General features: G+C 39.2%; 1 long non-coding RNA gene across 2 annotated transcripts in view; it reads right to left on the reverse strand.

The window, feature by feature from the left end:
- Positions 1–18,074, reverse strand: part of LOC134297561 (uncharacterized) — a 58,396-nt gene extending 40,322 nt beyond the window's left edge. For both annotated transcript variants that reach the window (XR_010004353.1, XR_010004352.1), the window contains exon 1: positions 483–18,074. This is a non-coding gene — a long non-coding RNA (uncharacterized LOC134297561). The remainder of the gene's footprint in view (positions 1–482) is intronic.
- Between the last annotated feature and the right edge of the window lie 2,702 nt (positions 18,075–20,776).

The raw sequence follows: 20,776 nt of genomic DNA on the forward strand, positions 1-20,776 counted from the left end.
CTTGCATGAAACAACAAGATACCAATATGAACATGCTTGGGCTTTAAAAAAACGATAACCACCAAACTCAAAATCTAATTAGTATAATGCCATAAAGTAAGAAATTGTTGAGCTCTTACACAACTAGCTAAATGGCAGCACTTTGCAGGGAGAAGAATTAAGGGCTCCTGGCGCATGGACGTCTGGCACACACACACCCCAGCAGATTACTTGTGTGCTTGATGTTGATGATATTCCCTAGGCACCATCACTTACAGAACATTTTTATTACTGTTATTATAAAAGCCAATCTGAATGCGTGAAAAATTGCCATAGCATTTGAAAATTGAATAAAGTTGTCTTGTGGGAACTGCACCATTTGGTGTGCTTCCCTCCCTCTGTACCAAGCACACACACACACACACACAATCACACAAATGCTACTTCATCCCAAGGTTGAACTCATCAAAGGAGAAAAACCTTCTTCGGAAAAAAATAATTACCAATCGCCTTTCAGAAGAATGGCAGAATAGTGAGAAGAGGGCTGTGATAGACCTGTCTTCTCAGATCACATAGCCTTTTCATAAAGTTTGAAGGCGGAGGATGCAGATGCTGTGCTTATACTCGGCGGTCATATCAGCCGTTCTTAATATAGTTTACCAAAATGCAGATTCACAGCCAGAGGAAATGTGGATAATTATGCAGGACAAAATCCGGACTCTGCTGAAGCCACTGCAGAGTTTCTCAAAGCTATTCAGTGTGGCCAGGGCTACAGTGGAGGAATTTGCACTTGTTACTAACAATAAATTTCCTTTTCCAATTTAGCAGTGCCAAATGGCTTTCCTTACTAGCTTCAAATGGAACATACAATGAGAGAGGGAGAGGGAGAGAGAATCAAGCAAGCTGTCCAGCTGGAAGAAATAGATGGACTCTCAGGCACACATGCAGACAGGCACAGGCACACCACACATAGACACACATACAGGGTTCTCATTTAGGCAAACAATTTTAAGTATATCATCAATTCGACTTGCCATCGTATTTAAGCAATCTGCTTTAAAATGCAAGTGTCTTAAATTTCCATTTAAAACTGATTTTGTTTTAAAAGGAACTAAAATATGCACCCTGTAACAAAATAAATTAATATGCTATATTAAGTCTGCAATTCTGCACTGCCTAAATGTAAGGGGTCCATATTACACTGGATTAAACATATATAGGTTTAGGATTTGATTGTCAGAATATAACTGAAAGACTTGATAATGCATCTGGTTTCTTTCTTTCTTTCTTTCTTTCTTTCTTTCTTTCTTTCTTTCTTTCTTTCTTTCTTTCTTTCTTTCTTTCCTGGGAGAGTCTGCCCAGAAAATACCATCAGAAAACCTCCAAGCCAATCTTTTTCAGAAAGCTCCAGTCTGAAAGCTAATACTTACTACCTGGTTCAGGTAGTAAGTGAGGAAGCATATGGGTGAGTGGTTAGGCGGCTGGACAAAGACAGAAAGGGGTAGACTGATGATGGCTTCCTGCAATGCTGCACAGAGTAAGGGAACGCAACAAGATTGTTTGTTTGTTGTATGCCTCAACTTTCTCTAAGGCAACTCGAAACACATTGAAATAGGTAATCTCAGCACATGAAGAGTCTGACATGACAGAATATCCTTGACACAGCCTTGATCCAAGCCATATAGAGCTTTTCAGGTCATAAACAGCACTTAAGCAGAGTTATGTGGGAATTTACAGTGCACTTTTTTCCTGGGTGAAAAGAAATAAAGGATATATGAAACCTTACCCTGATATTCCCCTTTAATATTTTTAAAATCACACCATCCAATAGCTATTTGACTACTGGGGAATTAAAGAAACATATGGAAGCTTTGAGAGATGCTTTTTCAAAGGGAAGAAATCCCTCTGGACCAAACATGTGTTCTTGGATTGCTCCCAGTGACAAATATAAAATTTATATTCTATTTTTATTATTTTATTTTTTTATTTATTTATTGTTGTTTGGTATTGCTCAATAGCTGACACTATCGAGACAGAGCTCAAAACAAGGGATGGAAGGCCAAAATGCCAAAATATTTTTAAGCAATCTAAAATTCACTGAAGGAACAAGACAATGAAACAAATGTGACAATGGTTGTGATGGACCTTGAAAGTATCAGCACAATTTTAAAAGTGGAAGACTAAAGAAAAGAAAGCTCTTCAGGTGTCATCAAAAAGACAATATTTTTCATAGCAGCTATCTTGTTTCATTGAAAATGTTTTGAATCTGTATTTGAGATATTAGTCAGCAGAAATAATGTGCACTTGGTTGTTTCCTATTCAGCTGATAGGACAGGAACAGTGATCAAAATATATACATTAATGTTTTTAAATATATGTTCATACTTTTATTTTTCCTTTAGAAATCCTGAAGTGTTTTATGATGACAATAACAGGCTAGAGACAACAAATGTGATTAACAAAACAGTGATAGAACAATATCATATTTGTTTATATTTGCGAGGCATGACTGACGAATATAGCAAGCAACAAATTAAAAGCCTGTCTTCCATTGATGGTGGAAGAAAGGGGGGAGTGCTTGATTTCAATGAGATGATTGTTCCACATGGTGGGTGCCACAGAGAAAAAGGCCTTCCTCTGTACTACCAATGAAAGTAAGCTGCAGAACATTAACCAAGTGGTATATCTCAAAATATAAGGAGCTAAGTAATCTATATGGAAAACAAGAAATAAAGAAAATGCAGCCATAAGTTAAAAAGTTATTTCTGCAGCAAGTGGCCTCAGTTGTCCCCCATGAATGAAACATCCTTTACTAATGTTTCCCACAATGATGCATTTAAAAAACTCAGTCACAGTCACTGAGAAACATAGGAATAATTTTCTTCTATATATACATCTCTGATATGTATCCCATGACACCTCCCGCTCGGTAAATCAAATGAACACTTGCCTCAATTGTCACAGTTCTCTGTCATGATGGCACCTTCTACTAAGAACAGAACTTTTTTTCAGCAGTCACACTCTACCATGCATAATTCTCTCCCACGAGACATTCTCTGTGCCACTGATGGTCTGAAATAATGGTTGTTTATTTGACCTGTTGGTGTTGAGATCGAGATCATCCACTAAGGTGGCAATAGGAGTCTCAACTCCATATACTGCTCTGAAACCAGTTTGAAATGGGTCAAGAAAGTCTGTGTCATCCAAGACAGCTTGAAGTTGAAAGGCAATTGCATTCTCAATCACCTTCCCCAAAAAGGGGAGATTGGACACTTACCTGTAGTTATTAAGGTCCAGGGGATCCAGGGAGAGCTTTTTCAGCAGTGGTTTAACTACTGCTTCTTTTAAACAAGATGGAAAATTCACCTCCCTGAGAGATGCATTAATAAGTTGTTGTATTTGAGATAGAATTGCATCTCCTCCCTGGATGACCAGCCAAGAAGGACAGGCATCAAGAAAGCAGGTTGTCTTGCTTACTTGCCCCAGCAGCTTATCCACATCAACAGTACTCACCAATTGAAACATATCCAGTGTAATCCCACTCACAGATTTGCTGGACACCTCGTTTTTGTCTTCTGTTCCAATGATGGTGTTTAAGTTGGCTCTTATGTGAGAGAATTTATCAGCAAAGTGAGCTACTGAAGGTTCTAATAATGAGTTCGGAAGGGAGAGCACCTGGGTTAAGGTGCAAAAAAGAACATTGTCCTTATACAATTTTGAAATTTTCCTTCAGTCCCCACATTTCTAACACTGCATAACTTTTAACTTTAGTTCAGCAGTCAAAAATCACCAAGGGCATGTGTACATAGTCAATACAAAAGTTCTAAGTGTCAATGTTTGAAATTTGAGAATTGAAGGAAAATTTCATTTGGTGGATCAGAATTCAAATTGGGTAATACACACTTTAAGACCCTTATCCTAGAGCTACATCTGTTCCTCCATATGCTAAGTGATTTGTGAGTAAACCAGAGTAAAACACCCCCAGGGAATCCAAAACAAACCACTTGTACAATGGAAAACATACACGATATTGTCACAATACAGGCTAGTATTGTGCAAAATAATATAAGCTTTCAGCAGTGTTGTGCAAAAAAGTCCAAAATTTCTCTGCAAGTTTGGACTATTTTGCATAACACTGCTGAAAGCTTATAATATTTTGCACAATACTACAATTCTGCCCTTACTTTCACCCACAACAGTACCCTTGGAGATCTACATATCCCAATTCCTATGTCAAGACTCTGGGAATTATAGAACTACAACTGGTTTACCTCTTCTATTCTAACAGACATCACCAAGGAAGGCAAAAGCCGAAATGCTAGATGCTTTTCAGAAATGCCTATTTTCAATAATTAATTAATTAATTTGATATTTTACATTTCTCCCAATATGTATCCAAGGCATTAATTTCATGGATTCATTACATCTAATAATGTACTCCAATTGTATAGTATCCTCTTTGTATGACTGAAAATGTACTAGTAGTTTTTATCAACAATCAAATATAGATATGAGCTTATGTGCATGCACACATATACATCCATGTATAACTTTGAAAGATTAGCTGCATATTTTGCAAATCCTTGGATGTCACTGAATAGTTACTAGGCTTAGATTAAGAAAGATGCAAATAATCAATTATGGATTAGCGCAAGGTCTAGAAACCAAAATATTGTGATTTGAATAACAAATTATGTCATCATGAAATTATCATTTTTATATATAATGTGCTACGATACTATCACATATCATTCATGTATAAAAATATACATACAGCTTGAATATGCCTCATTTGAAATGGTTGGTGCCAGAAGTATTTTGAATTTGGAGATGTTTTGGCGTTTGGAATGCCTGTATTTGCTTATATGTACATAATGAGATAGTAATTTGATTATGAAACATCTTATAAGCAGAGCTTGAAGGAGAGGTCATCAGGGGTTTTGGAGTTCGGTGCCATCTCTACGCAGATGACACTCAACTCTTACTACCCTTTTCCACCAAACTCCAAGGAAGCCCCCCAGATACTGGAGCGGTGCCTGGCTGCTGTGATGGGCTGGATGAGGGCGAACAAACTGAAGCTTAATCCCAACAAGACAGAAGTCCTCCAGGTCAGTCGTTCATCGGATAGGGATATAGTGTGGCAACCTCCCCCTGAAGACACAGGTCCGCAGTTTGGGGATCCTTCTGGACTCATCGCTTACACTTGATGCTCAGGTGTCGGCGGTGGCCAGGAGGGACTTTGCACAATTAAACTTGTGCACCAGCTGCAACCGTATCTTGTGAAGTCTGACTTGGCCAGAGTGGTCCACGCTTTAATTACCTCTAAATTGGACTATTGCAACACACTCTACAATGGGGCTGCCCTTGAAGACGGCCCGGAAACTACAACTGGTCCAACAATCAGCTGCCAGATTACTAACAGGAGTGACTTATAGAGAGTGACTTACAGAGAGCAGCCAACCCTCCTGTTTAAGGAACTCCACTGGCTTTCGATCATTTTCCGGTCCCAATTCAAGGTGCAGGTTATCACCTAGAAAACCCTGAACGGTTTGGGACCTGCATAGTCTCTTCAATCATTGGGGGAGGCCCCCCTCTCTCTCTCATTTCCATCACAAGCGCAGCTTGTGGGGATGAGGGAGAAGGTCTTTTCCGTGGTGGCCCTTCAGCTCTGGAACTCTCTCCCTAGGGAGATCAGGCAGGCAGCCACCCTGGCGGCCTTTAAGAAATATCTGAAAACCTGGCTCTTCCAGTGTGCTTTCAGCAATTGATCATAAGAATAATTCCCTCAGCATTGATATTATTGGGCCTGATGCATTGTTTTTCTGCCCTTACTTGGTAAGGGATGAACACTATCCTTGTTCATCCCATTTTGAATTTCCCCTTTTTACTACAGCACTTCTATCTACCTCATCAGATTCTAACTGTGCATTCTTTGCACCATTGCCCAGCTTTATATTTTAACCTACTGCATTGTTCTTATTTGGCAGTTTTACTTACCATTATATTGTTGTTAAAATGTTGGATTAATATGTGTAATGTTAAATGTCAATGATGTCTGTTTTATTGTGAATGTATTTTTATTTTGTTTATTTTGGAAATTGGACTTTGCCCCATGTTAGCTGCCCCAAGTCCCTGAGGGGAGATGGAGGCGGGGTATAAAAATAAAGTTATTATTATTATTATTATTATTATTATTATTATTATTATTATTATTATTATTATTATTATTATTTTATGACACAGCAAACAAGATAGATATGCTGGATTTCATATCACAAAATCACAGGTCGAACACTTCCCAAGTGTCTAGGACTGTGTGATGTATTTTCGGATGATGCGCGCAGATCCCAGTAGGGTGGCCTTTTGCAGTTGGCAGTTCGTAATTTTGTCAATGTCTATTGTTTCCAAATGCCAGCTGAGATCTTTTGGCACGGCACCCAGTTTGCCCATCACCACCGGGACCACCTGCACTGGTTTCTGCCAGAGTCTTTGAAGTTCAATCTTGAGGTCCTGATAGCGGCTGAGTTTTTCCTGTTGTTTTCCATCAATACGGCTGTCACCTGGGATGGCAAAATCAATGATCCAATCCTTTTTGTTTTCCACAACTGTGATGTCTGGTGTGTTGTGTTCCAGAACTTTGTCAGTCTGGATTCGGAAGTTCCACAGTGTCTTTGTGTGCTCATTTTCCAATACTTTTGCAGGTTTGTGATCCCACCAGTTCTTTACTGCTGGGAGGTGGTACTTGAGGCATAAGTTCCAATGAATCATTTGGGCCACATAGTTGTGCCTCTGTTTGTAGTCTGTCTGTGTGATTTTCTTACAGCAGCTGAGGATATGATCAATGGTTTCGTCAGCTTCCTTGCACAGTCTGCATTTTGGGTCATCAGCTGGCTGGCTCCCCCCCCCCCCCCCCCGTAGGTGCCATCTTGCCGTGGACGCTGAGAGCTGTGCTGGTGGTAGTGTAACTACCGGCAGGTCCAACCAAGCCAGAGAGGTCTCAGCTGAGGAATAGAACTAAGAGCACCTAACCCATTAGCAATATGGAGAATCAAACCAAAACCAAGTCTATACTGGCTCGGTCGTCACCCAGGATAAAAAGGACCACAGTGGATGCTGCTGATTCTGGACATCCATCGACAAGTGGGCTACGGAATCAAAATACAAATGAACAGTCACAGAAGCGGCAGAAATATACAATGGCAGAAAAACGCATTATTATTATTATTATTATTATTATTATTATTATTATTATTATTTGCAATATTTTTTAATAATTTTATTTATGAAACAAGTTTGTGAAAAAGCACCCATGAGGACAAATTTGGTTTTTGGAGTATTCTGAATTTCAGAATTATGAATTAGGGGAAATCTTAGCTGTATATATGTGTTTGTAAGTACAGTAGAGTCTCACTAATCCAAGCTAAACGGGCCGGCAGAAGCTTGGATAAGCGAATATCTTGGATTATAAGGACTGATCAAGGAAAAGCTTATTAAACATCAAATTAGGTTATGATTTTACAAATTAAGCACCAAAACTTCATGTTATACAACAAATTTGACAGAAAAAGTAGTTCAATACGCAGTAATGTTATGTTGTAATTACTGTATTTATGAATTTAGCACCAAAATATCACGATTTATTGGAAACATTGACTACAAAAATGGCTTGGATTATCCAGAGGCTTGGATAAGCGAGGCTTGGATTAGTGAGACTCTACTGTATCACATATAACATGTTTTAAAAAATATATAGTACATATCATATATAAAATGGTAAATTCATAACATAAATGTCTTTTAAATCACAATATTATTGATTCTTGGATTTATGCTAAATCTGTACTTTTGATCCTGTTCATCCTTCCTTAACTAAGGGCATTCTGCAACTTCCAAGCTGTAGAATGATTTTCAGGGAAGAAATGTTCCTCTCATTTTATTGCATAGCTAAAAATAAGTAAATGTTCATATTACATTTTTAAAGTACGACTATTCTATTTCCTGAATGCAGACTCATTAGCACAGTAGGATCCAGAAGAACGGGTAAGCTAAAACAGCCAAATAAAAAGAATTCAGATATAACAAGCTGTAAATCTTGAATTGTCTGCATTTTGAATACCTAATGATCTGGATTAAATATTTGCACTACTCCCCCAAATGAAAACTACTTTGTTAAATTGCTGGACTAAAATATCTTGGCTAAAGTATCTCTCCGTCTTTCACTAATGTTCCATTCATTATAAAACTTACATTTATATTAATGAATCCACAGCAAGAAAATCAAGCAAAAAGGTGTACATCAAAATTAGAGAAGGAAGATGTTTCACCAAATCATTATTCATGTCATTTTCTCAACTCACTTAATATATATAATTTATTTTTAATTTTCAGTCCAGTGTTATTCTGGAGGTATTTTCAAAAATATATTTCCCATATTAAGAATTACTAATAAGGGTTCTAAAGTACTGGGTATTTGTGAGTTTTCCAGCCATGTACCAGAAGCATTCTTTGCAGGCAAAACATCAGGAAAGAATGCTTCTGGAACATGGCCATACAGCCCGGAAAACTCACAGCAGCCCAGTGATTCCAGCTATAAAAGCCTTCGACAACACGGTTCTGAAGTATTTTGCTCTAGAAATTCAGTAAATGACTTGATTCTATGGCAATATACAGGGGTCCCAAAAGTCACCATATATAGGGGAAATGGGAAATTGTTGCTAAATGTACATTTATTTAGAAAATATTCATTACACATTTTTACAAAATATTTACAAAATGTTCTCTACATCTTGGCCACTACTTTCTACACATATATGAAGTCTTCTTTACCACTCATGGCAAACATGTTCCAAGATATCTGTTTTTATCTAAGTAATTGCAAGAATGTGGCACTAAATGAACCATGTTTCTAATCTTTTCCTTGTACACCACGGGTTTTAAGTGGCCCCACAAATAAAAAAAATCGACTGGGGAAAGATCAGGGGATCTCACAGACCATTCCACAGGCCTATGGTGACTAATCCATATGTATGGAGATTTTTGGGACACCCTGTATTATAAAGTAAGTTTTAGAGAACATACTACTAATATGTTGCCATGATATCTATTTTATTTATTTACTACATTTATATTATTAATGTAAAATCAGTTAGAAACATTATAGTAGTTGTGTGGTTTCCTGGCTTAGTATGACCTTGTTCTAGCAACAATTTTTCCTGATGTTTTGTCTGCATCTGTGGCTGGTATCTTCAGAGGAAGATGTTAGCCACTGATGCAGGTGAAACATCAGGAGAAAATGCCGCTTGAACACAAGCCCGGAAACCACACAACACCCCAGTAATTTCAACCATGAAAGCCTTCGTCAATTCATTATAGTAGCACTTCACATCATGGAATGTAAAGGAACCAGAAAATGTGGTCCTATGTTTTAAAAAATAACATGGAAAGAATAAGGATAGGTTTTTATACGACAAAAAAGAACAATTCAACGTGCTTATAACAATATGCACATATGATATGAGACAACCCAGCTCAGGTAAACCTTGCATAAATAAATGGAAACACTTTGAACTTTCTAGGGCACAGATGAAAGCTTCTTTGGAAATGCATCCAGAGATAATTCTGTTTCTTTCACCAGTTTCCAGTTTCCTTACGTTCTCCCATTTTTTGTGATGAAGCAAATGGATCTATATTTTTAATGTGCTGGGGGAGCTGGTGAGACAAGCTTATTTGCTTTCCCCTTCTCTCTGTTTTTCTGTTTGCAGGTGCTCAGCAAAGGATTCTGGAGACAGCTGTTGTTTACCTTCTCTGTTGAAGGCAGGCACACAGTGCTGCAGTTGGATCAGATTAGATCAGGCATAGGCTGCCGATAAACTGCCGGGCCCAATTCAAGGTGTAGATATTGACCTGTAAAGCCCAGTATGGCTCGGGCCCTACCTATCTCCATGATCGCATCTCCCTCTATGAACCAGCGCGGGCCCTGAAATCGTCCGGGGAGGCCCTCCTCTCACTCCCACCTTCATCCCAAGCACGACTGGTGGGGACGAGGGAGTGGGCCTTCTCAGTAGTGGCCCCCCAGCTCTGGAATCTCCTGCCAAAGGAGATTAGGCAAGCCCCTATTCTGTCCTCCTTTCGCAAGGAGTTGAAAACCTGGTGGTTTCGGCTGGTCTTTGAATAATTTTCTCTGGTGTACCGCCGACCCCTGGCCCATAAACATGCTGTACAAGGATAATCTATCCCTAATAACGGTCCATGTCAACCCATCTGATTATGTATTCCTGTTCCTTCTGGTTGTTGTGATTGTTTCTTATGGTCTTCACTGTTTTACAAGTTGTATAGGTCTTTAATTTTGTTTAATAATGTGTGTATTGTGTTGCTTGTAATGTATGTTGCTGTTTTTATGCTTGTAAACCGCCCTGAGTCCCTTCGAGGAGAGAGGGCAGTATATAAATAAAGTTTTACTTACTTTACTTACTTTACTAGGCAAACTATGGCCCATGGGCCAGATGTTGGGCTTAGCCCTCCAGCCATATGTGAAACTTGCCACCTCAGATTCCTCCCCCCTCCCACTCCCACACACCAACCCTCCTCGGCCTTCCTCCCCTCCCTGCTCTGCCCAGAGCGGCCCCTCTCTCCCAGCAAAGCCCACAAAGCGGCCCCAATGTAAAAAGCCTAGGCTAGAGTCAAATCATGATCCTTCCTAGCCCAAGTTTTCTTGCAGCTTACTGCAGACAAGCTGTTGCAAACCACCACTTACAGCCTGTATTTCTCTAGGTGTTCTTAACTGCTTTTCTATCACTGACTGTGTCTACACCAGATTAAATATTTTGAAGTACGCTGCTCTGAGCATGGGGAGTCAACACATACCAGTAGCAAACTGGTCCAAAGTCCTTTTGGACTTCACAAAGACAGCTGAACCAAAAGCACATTGGCATTGGTTTCCTATCCCCTGAGGGCCACTGCAACCATCTCACTAGTCAAAAGTAGTTCCCCAGCAAAGTTTTGCTGGTGATCACACTTCTGATGATGTCAAAAAATGGGGCAAATTCATATGATTCCCAGGGAAATGCTGCCAAGAAGGCTAGAAGAGTTGCTTCTGGGAAGTAAAACAGCTCCATATATTTTTAATGTGTTGATACTAAATTGCCCCAGATCCAGCCCAATTCAACTGTCCACACATTTTAAAAAACAAAACATGGAAGCTCTAGAAAAACTTGCAGTTCTTCTTGGGCCAAATTAATGACTGGAAACAGCATTTCTGCTGTTGAACTGGCCATACAATGTATATACTACTCACAGTGGGTTCAAGGTGAGTATGTTTATTTTGGCTCATATAGACACAGTGACTGATGCTACTAAAATCCCTTCCAAATAGATAGAGGAAGCAGAAGAAAAGGAAGGCTGGGCAGGTATAAAAGTCATAGTAAAGAGGAGATCTGTTGACTGAAAATTTACTAACTAAAGTAAAGTTGCATTTGATATCTGGCAATGTGCCATTAACTAACCTAAGTGAAATATGTCACAATGATTTGACCGATTGAATAAGAAAACTCTATTTGTCGGATTCTTTTTGATGGCACATTAAAATGAGTAAGCCATCATTACTGTATGTTGCACATGTATGTAATGCTCAGGAATGTACGTGTGTGTGAACAAGCCATTAATTTTATTTTGTCAGTATTTTCACAGTAAGGTTTAAAATTTAAAATGGTTGACTTGCACCCAAATATATCTATTTGAAATAACTTAGTGGATTTTACTCCCCTAATTCTTTTGCTTCATATCTTTTAAATTACTTAATAGCTGTACACTTCTATGTCAAGAGAAGCAGGAAGAACTTAGAATGAAAGGAATACTGAGGAATAAAAGGTTTTATATATAATAATTAAAGGTGAATATCATGGCTTTCTTGATCAGATGCATTGAACCATCGCCACCTATTCATGTGGTCAAATTGTATCAGCCTCCAACTCTCTGCTGCTCAAAATTAGTTTTTGTCAATGTGACTTTTGTTGTAAACCGTGCAAAGTTAATAAAACCACAAGGTTCAATGCAGGAGATTGATTAAAGCTAAGAAATCAGTTACAGAAATCACACACAATTAATTACATTAAAAATCAATCCACTTATAAAAATAAAGGAAAGATCAATTAAGTTAGGAGTGAATAACAGCTCTTGGAAGAGAAAGATGACCAAAGAGATCTGGGCCACACAATGAGCTGTGGTGAGTCATGAAAGGGAGAGTGTAGTTTACTAATGGAGTGTATTTGAAACATGTAAAAGGTCTCAGGTGCAATCCACAGCCAGAAAGAAAAGTTAGTGAGTGGATAACAGGGGGAAAAAACTCAGAAAAATGTATTTTAGAGTCAATATCTGATTAGATATAAATCCTCTGGTACAAAACAAGGAAGCTTCTTGGGAAATCCCATTTTTTGTACTCTTTTCACCTCATCTCACTTCAGATTAGGGTTAGGATTATGGCTGGGTTAGGGTTAGATAGAATGCTGCTCATATGAGAGTTTCCGGGAGATTGGGAGTGACTCGGACTTCATCAGACGAAGCTGGGGGAAAGCAGGGGAAATCATCTACTTTGTATGTGAAATTGTCTTCTTTGTGTGGCATACTGTTTTGAAAGAAGATGGAGAATGTACTTACCCCCCATCACACAGGATCGCCTCCTCCCAGCTCAACCATCAGTTTAGAGGAGATAGAAGTTATTGTTCTTAAGACAGACACCATTTTTCCATAGGCTCCTTTCCCAGGCTCCTTACTCTCAATTACAGAAGTCTGAAATGTACTAGGCACTGCAAATTCAACATGTGCAAATTTGACAGATCCCATTCCATGTGTTTCCCTCCGCTTTCTCCGTGCACATCAAGATCTCAGAAGACACTTTCTAACCAGCTTCACTTCCCCCAGTTTCCCTACACTTCAGAGACAGTGCACAAACGAAGCAGCACAGGCGAAAGGCAGAAGTCCCCTTGCGTCATATGATGGGATCTGTGTTGCTTTGTCTCTAAACTGCTTAAGAAGTGTGTGAAAATGGAGGGGATCTTGCATGTAATGAAGTTGTAAGAATTTCTGGAGAAAAGTTCTCTGCATGCCATGTAATTTGTTCACTCCAAGCAAGGATAAGGACTATGGTGATCCCACCTTGAATTACTGTCTTAAATGCTTCCTTTACCCACAAAGTGGCATACAAAAACTTTTGCAAACTCTTTTTAGAATTGGAATTAGGATTTTTACTAGACTTAGCTCTCTTTGTTACCATTGTATGAAGTACATTTTGGGATCCACCCCACTATATCTCTACTGGTAGTGATCAAGCATGAATTGTGAAGGTGTTTGTTTATTTGTTTTTGTTTGTATTACATCCTACCTTTTTCCTTACATGGAATCCAAGAAAACTTATACCCAAGTTAAAACAAGAAAGAACTTTAAAAAATTGTGACAAATTTAAACCCAGTTAAAACGAGCTGCCATATTAAAACAGCATTAATTTCAAAGGTATACAGTCATTATAAAGATCATAATAAAAATAAAATACAGTGCCTGTCTAAATCAAAATGTCTTTACTGAAAGAACCAACTATGCTTCCTTAAGGAGGGAATATTTATTCCTTTTATTTAATAAATAAATTTAACCAACATCAAATATTATTTTATTAATTATATGTTTATGATGCTATGTAATAATGAATTTCTTGTCATTGTCTAGTATACTATTTTTAAGTAGAAGAAATTAAAGGATTTTTTTGAAGATAATATTAATTAAGATATGAGTACTATACTGATTTGGGGTGTTAGTTAAGCCTTTACTAGAGGATTTTTATATAATATTATGAACTTAAAATAAAGAGATAAGAGAACGTTTGATTGATTTTGGATGAAATTAAAGGAAAAGAGGAGGAACGAAAGAAATCACCACTAGACTTTCAATTAACAACCAAATTAAGGTGTTGCAGAAATAGTTATCTATGATGATGAATGAGATGGAGAAAGGTATGAATAATGCTAAGCAAAATAACTTTGAGTTTGCTAATAAACTGGGGAAATTATTTGCTTAAAACCCAAGAAAAGAGAAGGAAAAGAAAATGATATTAAAATTACAGAGGGAAGGGAAAGTAATAACTAAGAATAATTTTAAAGTTTTCTACTCATATAATTTTACTTTATACAAAGTTCCCTGGAGAAGGTGAATGAATATTTGCACAAACAGAATTTATTGAAGATTACTGGAAGTAGTAGGAGTGAAAAAATGGTACATTTGTAAAGCATCTGAAAGAATGGGATGAAAAATAATTCATCATGATTGTCCCTACTAAATAAGGACAGTTGAAGGGTATGCATCACAAGTTCATCATTGTTGAAGTAACAACCTCATCAGATGGGCCACAGGTAGTGTCAGGAATGAGGGGATGTGGGGAACCCGTCGCCCCATGCCCCGCATCACCCAACTCACTGGTTGCTCCATCACACAGGGGGAAGTGTGGGTCACATGGCTTCCACCTGTTGATCACAATTGAACATGGGAGTCCTCCCGTGTTGTCACAGTAGCAGCATGCACTGCTTCCTCTACAGTTTTACAATGGAGCCACACTGGAAGTAGTTCAACATCGTGGGATAGGAGCTGGTGGGTTCTGTCATAAAACTATAGAGGAAGTAGCACATGGCACCAAAAGTCGCATTGTCTGATGTGAGGTCGTAAATTTCAAATGCCTGCATTACAGGCTTATTTATATGGAGGGAGGCAGCATCTTGTACTCAGATAGCAAAATGACCTCACTTGACCTTAGGATTCTCTGAACAGACCTTAAAATATTGTCAAGCTCATGTGGGAATGGGCAAGACTGATCTTCCTACTAAGACCAATGAGAACAGAAGCCATGATTAATTCTCACTTCCTATTTTAGTACTTGATTCACCTTGGAAGTCACTCACAATTATTTCCTCATTTCCACCCTGTAACTGGGAAGAGATAAAAATGGATTTCAGCAGTATTTCTTTTAACTACAACATCATTTCTATTACTATTACTGTGATTACTGCCAAATTTATGTGGCATTCAGAGTAGCTTTCTGTACAGTAGGCAAAGGTAATTTATAGTCAGAAATTCAGTATAACGTCTATGGTACAATGTGCAGCCTGAACCTTTACATTTGAGATATGTGTGTATTTTTCATACAGTTTAACTTATTGTTCCCATGAATATGAGTGTGTACATTCATTCTTAGTAATTTTAACAACAGAGGCATAACCCATTATACGTTGTGCAATAATGTGATGTGTTAAATGTTATATTTTCAATTTAATGATTAATATATTAAATCAGCAATGACTTGAAAAGGGTGAACTTACAATTTTATGAAATAGCAAGCTTACTATATTTTCCATGCTATATTCATCTACTTTTAAAACTTCCTTTTCAGTGTAGTTTAAATTTATTTTGTAAGTGGTGGGGGGATATATTTTTTAAAGTTTCTACCCTCCCCCCATCTTTGTCCATTAAGCAACTGATTCCATTTGAACACAAAGATACTGAAGGTCTTTGAAATGCAAAGGTACAATTCTCTTTCCTCCGCTAGTGGGATAATAGCATCTACTAATGCACATACATTTGTTCTCCTCATCACTATTTCTTTAGAATGGCAAGATGCAAACACTACCGCTTTGCGATTATTGTGCAATTAGTCAAGAGGTAGGGTGTGGGGGAGAGACACAAGAATGATAAAATTGAATACAGCAGAGTTTTAGGGGCAAACTTCCCATTATTTATGTAATTGATTGCAACTCCAAGTAACTTCAAAATTTCATAGGCAGGGAATATAATGTCATGCATATTTTTTCACAATAAAAGAACAATAAAATAAGTTGTAAAATTGCTTCAATTATGCCTTACTTAGTGAAACACTATTTCTAACATTTACTTACCAAAATATTGTTATGATTTCAAGCAGCCAAGTGAAATATTAATTCTAAATTAGAGCAGACCATTTTATGCGAAGATTGTTAATTTCAGTATTTAAAACATATTATTTTATACCAGGAGGGGGTTCAAAATTTCCTTCAACTAGACTCTTTTAAGATTGTGATTACCATGCATGATGTGATTGTGTAAGCATCACAGGCATCTACCATTTTTGCCAGTAAAATTCCTATCATGAGAATGGCCGTGATGGTCATGCTCTGCTCCCAGAACTCAGACAGTGAGAGAGAAGAGCAGGAGGAAGTGCCAGATCCTGGGCCTGAGAATTGTAGCTCCCAGCAGCCACAAAACTTTGAACTGGAAATTCCCATTTCTGAACCTGAAAGTAGCTACTCTCAACAAGATGAAGTCACAGAGGTACCTACTTTGGTGAAATGCTGGCAAGAAATGGAGAGGCTCAGAAGATCCCAATGCCTTTATCAGAAATGCTTGTCAAGTAGGACACAGCTGTTGGACTATAAATCTAACAGTTCTAACCCTAGGAGTTTTGTTGTTATGAACTGACCTTTGTAGAGGCAGCAACTACCTGGCTCTGAATCTTTGTCTCATATTTCCTGTGTGATCTAACCTTTGCTTCATCACAGACTACTCTCTTGGACTTACACAGAGCATTTCCTTCAATTGATCACTTTTGTGTGGGTCTTAGGTGGCTTGACCCCAAAAATTTGTGTCTGCATAGCTCTGCTATGAATTTCTTAATCATAGTAAGGCAATGAAAATCTTGAGAACTAACTCACAAGTAGTGATACCATTGATGGTCCCATCCACTTTGCAATGCTTGTCATTGCCCTAACTTCATGTGTTTGAAATGTTGTATCTCCAACTTGTATGCTCAATTCTCTTGTTGCAACAGCTCCAATGGCTGCCACTTTATTTCTAGCTACAATTTGAATTAATTGTTATTACTTATAAACCCCTATGCAACTCATGTCTGGGCTGTTTAAAGAACCGTTTCTTGCTTTATGGGTCTATTCAAACCCAAAGACCTTCAAGAGAGGCTCTTCTATCTCTCCCACCTGGAGTCCCTCTTTGGGAAAAAGGATACATAAAGTAATGGATTGATTATCCCACCCTGTCTTTCTTGAAGGCTTTCCCCAAACTTTCAAACTCCCACCCTAGGGAGTCTAAAGTGACGCCCTCCCTGTACCCCTGCTAGCATGTGACAATTTTCTTTATTCTAACAGGCTTTCAGAAATCATCCTTGATTAGTTTTTTAACAGTGTGGTTTTCTTGATTTTGCACAATCTGTCTTTAATAAATTTTAAACAGTTTTTACTCTATAGCTTGGTGTTTTAGGAGGGGGGGTTGAAAATGTTATACATTTATTGAATTTGTAAATGCAGAAACGTAATCTAGGCATTCACTTCTACATCATTTTGGACTTTGGAATGACATCCTGCAACTGAGCAATCACAGTACTGTCAATAAAACCTGCACGTTTCATCATCTGAAATGAATAATTAATTTAATTTATTTTATTGATATATAAGGTTCATACTCATATGTATTTTTCCTTTGGTTATGCCAGTTTAATAAAAACCTTCTTGATGGGTCAAGGGGAAGAAAAATAGGGAAATCTCTCTAAGTTGTTTAAAATGTTTTAAAATAACTTGTACACATATAATAGTTTTGCATCTTTTTAATCTGTACTCATTTTAATAATTTGCTAAATATTGTGTGGATTGTGGTATCCTAAACTCTTGTGATGTACCTTGCTGAACCTTACATCTTGGTGAGAACCTTGCTATGGACACTGTTGATCTTGTAATCTTCTCATGGACCTTGATGTACTTTGAATCCCTGGACTCTCAAACAACCGGCGTGGCTTTTGATTTATAGATTTTGGAGTTCCCTTGAATTCTTGGCTTTGGACTTGGGATTATCTGGCTTGAAACGTTGACTACCTTTGCACTCAGAGGCAGTCTAACAATGAGGCGAATTAGGCAGTCGCCTGTGGCGCAGACCATGCAGGGGCATTGTCGAGGCGGTGGTGGTGGTGGTCCGCACAGCTGCCCTCTTGCTCTCCTTGCCCACCGCCTGCCCGTCGATGGGCCTGTGCATGTGCACAGGTCTTCCAATCGACTGCGCGGTTGATTGGAAGGCCTGCGTGCACACACAAGCCCATCAACCATGCTTTTTGGGTGATGGGCCTGTGCGTGTGCGCAGGCCTTCCAATCGACCGTGCGGTCAATTGGAAGGCCTGCGCACACGCACAGGCCCATCAACGGGTGAGTGGCGGGTGAGGAGTCCTCAGACAGCGAGGGAGAGAAGGAGGGTGGCTGCATGGACGGGTGGCTGGGCCTTCCGCTGCTAACGCCACCGCCCCGCTGCCAGTATTTATCAGCAATTTGTTTGGGGGGGGGGCACCAAAATTCGGGAGGGGAACCAAAATTCCGGTCGCCTACTCCCGAAAATTACCTCGGGACCGCTCTGTTTGCACTCTATATTAAGTGAACTCTTGCCATTTGACTTGTGGACTGAAACTTTGGCCTCTGTTTATTCTTGATTCTGAACTGGCTTTGTAGTACTCCCAATGTTAATGAGACTTTGCTTTGTAACTTCAGCTATGTGCTATCTTTATGTTTGAACTCAGATCTGGAAACAGCCAACTGTTTATGTTACGGCTTTAAGCAAAATAGTTTTGACACTATCCAGGTGTTCTTTTGGTTAACCTCTGTCTGCATACTGGTTCCTGACAAAAGGATTGCTAAGATGTATAAAAATTGTAGGAAATATGGAGGAAAGATGGGCACCTTTTACCATATGTGGTGGTCATGTAAAAGAGCCTAAAAATACATACGATTTTATAATAAATTGTTAAAGTCAAATATGAAATGAAATCCGAACTCTATCTGCATGGTATGTTGATAATCAACTCAATAGAAAATGTGGAAGGTGATTGCTATGAAGAACAGTGGCAAAAAGAATTATCTATGCTCAAAGATGACAAGACTCAATGATTTTGAAACAAGACTATTTGCTTATGAAAATAAGTGAACTTGCAAAAATGGATAAACTTACTATGTTAATCAAGGAGAAATCTCTAACCAACTTTAAGAAAGACTAAGACCCGTTCACTGTGTTCCTCCAGCAAAGATGGGACCAGACCTCCATCAATGGCTTTTTTCCTACAAGAAGAGTGTTATTATGTGGGGAAATTATGTGGCAATGGTTTTTTTTTAATATATAAAGGGTGTAGAATATTGAGAGAATATAACCATCAGACAGCGAATGTAAAGCCCTTCGATCATATTGTTGATTGTATGTAGTTAGTAGGCTTGCTCAAATAATTCGATTTTCCCGTTACCCGTTATTAATTCGTTATTTTCGTTTGTTTTGAAGCAATATAGAACCTTGGTTGTCCACATGTCTGGATATCGCGGTTTCGAATCGCGAGAGGCCGTTTTTTCTTATTTCTTCGTTTTTTTCGTTAAGAAAAAAAAGCTTTTGCAAATCACCCAAACTCCTTTCCTTTTGCCCCTCAGCCAATGGGAGGCTCAGCCAATGGGAGGGGGTGAGGGGGAAGGAGGCCGAGGAGGAGGAGGAAGACGGAGGGGGGAAATGGCCGCCGCCGCCGCCTCGCCTCAGCTCAGGCCTGGAGAGACCGAGAGGGGCCCGGCGGTGAGGAGGAAGAGGCCCGGGATGCGAGGGGGTGTGGGCCAGGCCCGTCCTCGGCTGCTCCCAGGGGCCCAGATTCGCACCCTCCCTCCCCCCAATACAGGTCTCCAGTCCATACCACGCTACATGAACTTGAATGGATACTGTGGTTGTGTTGTGTCGAAAGCTTTCATGGCCGGGATCACACTGTTGTGGTATGTATTCCGGGCTCTATGGCCATGTGCCAGAAGCATTCTCTCCTGACGTTTCACCCACATCTGTGGCAGACATAGAGGTTTTGACGTCTGTGCGAAGCTAGGCAAGTGGGGTTTATATATCTGTGGAAGGTCCAGGGTGGGAGAAAGAACTGTTGTCTGTGGGAGGCAAGTGTGAATGTTGCAATTGGTCACCTTGATTAGCATTGAATAGCCTTGCAGCTTCAAAGCCTGGCTGCTTCCTACCTGGGGGAATCCTTTGTTGGGAGGTATTAGCTGGCCCTGATTGTTTCCTGTCTGGAATTCCCATTTTCTGGGTGTTTCTGGGAAGGTAATGGCACTCCATGTAGTCATGCCGGCCACATGACCTTGGAGGTGTCTATGGACAACACTGGCTCTTGGGCTTAGAAATGGAGATGAGCACCAACCCCCAGAGTCAGACATGACTGAACTTAACGTCAAGGGATACCTTTACCTTTACCTACACACACACACACACACACACACACACACACACACACACAAGCAGGGACTATATATACACAATATATATCACACACACACCAATTTAACAAAGTTTCAGCCACAAAAACAAAGTTTCTGAAGTAGAACAATGACTTTCACAGTAAAGACAACCCAATTTAACAGGAAATAAGACTTTCAAACCAGGAACAGATTTCTGCAATTATTAAAGAATGGTTTATTATAAAAGCTATGAAAATTTTCCAGAAATCAGAGGATAAGGGAAACGTTCCACATTTTGGTGAGCTATCAGTGTTAAATGTGTTCTACCACTGTACCAAGTTTGAAGAAGATCACTCAAAAAATGAGGGCGGGAGAGCCCCCTAAGTCCCCCCCCTTCGGGCTGTTTTTGGGCCACCGCACATGCGCGTCCGCCATTAACGAATTAATTTAGAAAATAACGAATTTTCGTTAATTTCGAAAAATTTTGGGGGCCAAATTCGTTATTAGCAACAAAAACGAAAAACTGCCCCCTCTAGTTT

Source organism: Anolis carolinensis, chromosome 3, assembly GCF_035594765.1.
Source record: "Anolis carolinensis isolate JA03-04 chromosome 3, rAnoCar3.1.pri, whole genome shotgun sequence".
Classification (NCBI taxonomy): domain Eukaryota; kingdom Metazoa; phylum Chordata; class Lepidosauria; order Squamata; family Dactyloidae; genus Anolis; species Anolis carolinensis.